Source organism: Oncorhynchus tshawytscha, unplaced genomic scaffold (genome assembly GCF_018296145.1).
Source record: "Oncorhynchus tshawytscha isolate Ot180627B unplaced genomic scaffold, Otsh_v2.0 Un_contig_878_pilon_pilon, whole genome shotgun sequence".
Classification (NCBI taxonomy): Eukaryota; Metazoa; Chordata; class Actinopteri; order Salmoniformes; family Salmonidae; genus Oncorhynchus; species Oncorhynchus tshawytscha.
Genome location: NW_024609744.1, coordinates 37,501 through 43,263, shown reverse-complemented (window position 1 = coordinate 43,263; position 5,763 = coordinate 37,501).

The following is a 5,763-nucleotide window of genomic DNA, read 5'->3' as shown; positions in this document are numbered from 1 at the left end:
ATACTACTACAGTCTGACCCCTATCTAAGAGGATACTACAGTCTGACCCCTATCTAAGAGGATACTACTACAGTCTGACCCCTATCTAAGGAGGATACTACTACAGTCTGACCCCTATCTAAGAGGACCCTACAGTCTGACCCTATCTAAGAGGACCCTACAGTCTGACCCCTATCTAAGAGGACCCTACAGTCTGACCCCTATCTAAGAGGACCCTACGGTCTGACCCCTATCTAAGAGGATACTACTACAGTCTGACCCCTATCTAAGAGGATACTACAGTCTGACCCCTATCTAAGAGGATACTACTACAGTCTGACCCCTATCTAAGAGGACCCTACAGTCTGACCCCTATCTAAGAGGACTCTACAGTCTGACCCCTATCTAAGAGGAACCTACAGTCTGACCCCTATCTAAGAGGACCCTACAGTCTGACCCCTATCTAAGAGGATACTACAGTCTGACCCCTATCTAAGAGGAACTACAGTCTGACCCCTATCTAAGAGGAACCTACAGTCTGACCCCTATCTAAGAGGACCCTACAGTCTGACCCCTATCTAAGAGGATACTACAGTCTGACCCCTATCTAAGAGGATACTACAGTCTGACCCCTATCTAAGAGGACCCTACAGTCTGACCCCTATCTAAGAGGATACTACAGTCTGACCCCTATCTAAGAAGATACTACTACAGTCTGACCACTATCTAAGAGGATACTACAGTCTGACCACTATCTAAGAGGATACTACTACAGCCTGACCCCTATCTAAGAGGACCCTACAGTCTGACCCCTATCTAAGAGGAACCTACAGTCTGACCCCTATCTAAGAGTATACTACAGTCTGACCCCTATCTAAGAGGATACTACAGTCTGACCCCTATCTAAGAGGACCCTACAGTCTGACCCCTATCTAAGAGGATACTACAGTCTGACCCCTATCTAAGAGGATACTACAGTCTGACCCCTATCTAAGAGGAGGATTACTACAGTCTGACCCCTATCTAAGAGGATACTACAGTCTGACCCCTATCTAAGAGGACCCTACAGTCTGACCCCTATCTAAGAGGACAGTCTGACCTACTAGTCTGACCCCTATCTAAGAGGACCCTACAGTCTGACCCCTATCTAAGAGGACCCTACAGTCTGACCCCTATCTAAGAGGAAGAGGACCCTACAGTCTGACCCCTATCTAAGAGGAACCTACAGTCTGACCCCTATCTAAGAGGACCCTACAGTCTGACCCCTATCTAAGAGGACCCTACAGTCTGACCCCTATCTAAGAGGATACTACAGTCTGACCCCTATCTAAGAGGACCCTACAGTCTGACCCCTATCTAAGAGGACCCTACAGTCTGACCCCTATCTAAGAGGAACCCTACAGTCTGACCCCTATCTAAGAGGAACCTACAGTCTGACCCCTATCTAAGAGGACTACTACAGTCTGACCCCTATCTAAGAGGATACTACAGTCTGACCCCTATCTAAGAGGACCCTACAGTCTGACCCCTATCTAAGAGGATACCCTACAGTCTGACCCCTATCTAAGAGGACCCTACAGTCTGACCCCTATCTAAGAGGAACCTACAGTCTGACCCCTATCTAAGAGGATACTACTACAGTCTGACCCCTATCTAAGAGGATACTACAGTCTGACCCCTATCTAAGAGGACCCTACAGTCTGACCCCTATCTAAGAGGACCCTACAGTCTGACCCCTATCTAAGAGGACCCTACAGTCTGACCCCTATCTAAGAGGACCCTACAGTCTGACCCCTATCTAAGAGGATACTACAGTCTGACCCCTATCTAAGAGGACCCTACAGTCTGACCCCTATCTAAGAGGACCCTACAGTCTGACCCCTATCTAAGAGGACCCTACAGTCTGACCCCTATCTAAGAGGACCCTACAGTCTGACCCCTATCTAAGAGGACCCTACAGTCTGACCCCTATCTAAGAGGACCCTACAGTCTGACCCTATCTAAGAGGACCCTACAGTCTGACCCCTATCTAAGAGGATACTACTACAGTCTGACCCCTATCTAAGAGGACCCTACAGTCTGACCCCTATCTAAGAGGACCTACAGTCTGACCCCTATCTAAGAGGACCCTACAGTCTGACCCCTATCTAAGAGGACCCTACAGTCTGACCCCTATCTAAGAGGACCCTACAGTCTGACCCCTATCTAAGAGGACCCTACAGTCTGACCCCTATCTAAGAGGATACCCAGTCTGACCCCTATCTAAGAGGACCCTACAGTCTGACCCCTATCTAAGAGGACCCTACAGTCTGACCCCTATCTAAGAGGATACCTACAGTCTGACCCCTATCTAAGAGGACCCTACAGTCTGACCCCTATCTAAGAGGACCCTACAGTCTGACCCCTATCTAAGAGGACTACAGTCTACAGTCAGCTGACCCCTATCTAAGAGGATACCCTACAGTCTGACCCCTATCTAAGAGGACCCTACAGTCTGACCCTATCTAAGAGGACCTACAGTCTGACCCTATCTAAGAGGACCCTACTCTGACCCCTATCTAAGAGGATACCTACAGTCTGACCCCTATCTAAGAGGACCCTACAGTCTGACCCCTATCTAAGAGGATACCTACAGTCTGACCCCTATCTAAGAGGACCCTACAGTCTGACCCCTATCTAAGAGGACCCTACAGTCTGACCCCTATCTAAGAGGACCCTACAGTCTGACCCCTATCTAAGAGGATACTACAGTCTGACCCCTATCTAAGAGGATACCTACAGTCTGACCCCTATCTAAGAGGACCTACAGTCTGACCCCTATCTAAGAGGATACTACAGTCTGACCCCTATCTAAGAGGACCCTACAGTCTGACCCCTATCTAAGAGGACCCTACAGTCTGACCCCTATCTAAGAGGACCCTACAGTCTGACCCCTATCTAAGAGGATACCCCTATCTAAGAGGGTCCTACAGTCTGACCCCTATCTAAGAGGACCCTACAGTCTGACCCCTATCTAAGAGGATACTACTACAGTCTGACCCCTATCTAAGAGGACCCTACAGTCTGACCCCTATCTAAGAGGATACTACAGTCTGACCCCTATCTAAGAGGATACTACAGTCTGACCCCTATCTAAGAGGACCCTACAGTCTGACCCCTATCTAAGAGGACCCTACAGTCTGACCCCTATCTAAGAGGACCCTACAGTCTGACCCCTATCTAAGAGGAACCTACAGTCTGACCCCTATCTAAGAGGACCCTACAGTCTGACCCCTATCTAAGAGGATACTACAGTCTGACCCCTATCTAAGAGGACCCTACAGTTTGACCCCTATCTAAGAGGATACTACAGTCTGACCCCTATCTAAGAGGACCCTACAGTCTGACCCCTATCTAAGAGGATACTACAGTCTGACCCCTATCTAAGAGGACCCTACAGTCTGACCCCTATCTAAGAGGACCCTACAGCCTGACCCCTATCTAAGAGGACCCTACAGTCTGACCCCTATCTAAGAGGATACTACTACAGTCTGACCCCTATCTAAGAGGAACCTACAGTCTGACCCCCATCTAAGAGGTTACTACTACAGCCTGACCCCTATCTAAGAGGATACTACTACAGCCTGACCCCTATCTAAGAGGATACTACTACAGTCTGACCCCTATCTAAGAGGACCCTACAGTCTGACCCCTATCTAAGAGGATACTACAGTCTGACCCCTATCTAAGAGGACCCTACGGTCTGACCCCTATCTAAGAGGACCCTACGGTCTGACCCCTATCTAAGAGGACCCTACAGTCTGACCCCTATCTAAGAGGATACCCCTATCTAAGAGGGTCCTACAGTCTGACCCCTATCTAAGAGGACCCTACGGTCTGACCCCTATCTAAGAGGACCCTACAGTCTGACCCCTATCTAAGAGGATACCCCTATTTAAGAGGGTCCTACAGTCTGACCCCTATCTAAGAGGGTCCTATAGTCTGACCCCTATCTCAGAGGATACTACAGTCTGACCACTATCTAAGAGGACCCTACAGTCTGACCCCTATCTAAGAGTACCCTACAGTCTGACCCCTATCTAAGAGGACCCTACAGTCTGACCCCTATCTAAGAGGATACCCCTATCTAAGAGGGTCCTACAGTCTGACCCCTATCTAAGAGGACCCTACAGTCTGACCCCTATCTAAGAGGATACTACTACAGTCTGAACCCTATCTAAGAGGACCCTACAGTCTGACCCCTATCTAAGAGGATACTACAGTCTGACCCCTATCTAAGAGGACCCTACAGTCTGACCCCTATCTAAGAGGAACTACAGTCTGACCCCTATCTAAGAGGACCCTACAGTCTGACCCCTATCTAAGAGGACCCTACAGTCTGACCCCTATCTAAGAGGACCCTACAGTCTGACCCCTACAGTCTGACCCCTATCTAAGAGGACCCTACTGTCTGACCCCCATCTAAGAGGACTACTACAGCCTGACCCTATCTAAGAGGATACCTACAGTCTGACCCCTATCTAAGAGGACCCTACAGTCTGACCCCTATCTAAGAGGACCCTACAGTCTGACCCCTATCTAAGAGGATACTACTACAGTCTGACCCCTATCTAAGAGGACCCTACAGTCTGACCCCTATCTAAGAGGATACTACTACAGCCTGACCCCTATCTAAGAGGATACTACTACAGTCTGACCCCTATCTAAGAGGATACTACTACAGTCTGACCCCTATCTAAGAGGACCCTACAGTCTGACCCCTATCTAAGAGGACCCTACAGTCTGACCCCTATCTAAGAGGACCCTACAGTCTGACCCCTATCTAAGAGGATACTACTACAGCCTGACCCCTATCTAAGAGGACCCTACAGTCTGACCCCTATCTAAGAGGACCCTACGGTCTGACCCCTATCTAAGAGGACCCTACGGTCTGACCCCTATCTAAGAGGACCCTACAGTCTGACCCCTATCTAAGAGGATACCCCTATTTAAGAGGGTCCTACAGTCTGACCCCTATCTAAGAGGGTCCTATAGTCTAACCCCTATCTAAGAGGATACTACAGTCTGACCCCTATCTAAGAGGATACTACAGTCTGACCCCTATCTAAGAGGATACTACAGTCTGACCCCTATCTAAGAGGATACTACAGTCTGACCCCTATCTAAGAGAATTCTACAGTCTGACCCCTATCTAAGAGGACCCTACAGTCTGACCCCTATCTAAGAGGACCCTACAGTCTGACCCCTATCTAAGGGAATACTACAGTCTGACCCCTATCTAAGAGGACCCTACTGTCTGTCCCCTATCTAAGAGGATACTACAGTCTGAACCCTATCTAAGAGGACCCTACAGTCTGACCCCTATCTAAGAGGACCCTACCCCCCTATCTAAGTCCCCTATCTAAGACCCTATCTAAGAGGACCCTACAGTCTGACCCCTATCTAAGAGGACCCTACAGTCTGACCCCTATCTAAGAGGACCCTACAGTCTGACCCCTATCTAAGAGGACCCCACAGTCATTCACTGCCACAACACTGCAGATTGTCTGAACCCCCCCATCGGCTGATCCCCCTATCGGCTGTACACGCATGAAGAAGCACACGTATAGAAACACATATTTGTAACAATTCACACACACACACACGCAAACACACACACACACATTCCGCCTCTGCGGAGAGAGAGTGTGTTTGGGAGGTCTTGATTGTGTCAGTCTCAGACCTATCTAGAGCGTTCATGAGATGAGAAGGTGTGTGTGTGTGTGTGTGTGTGTGTGTGTGTGT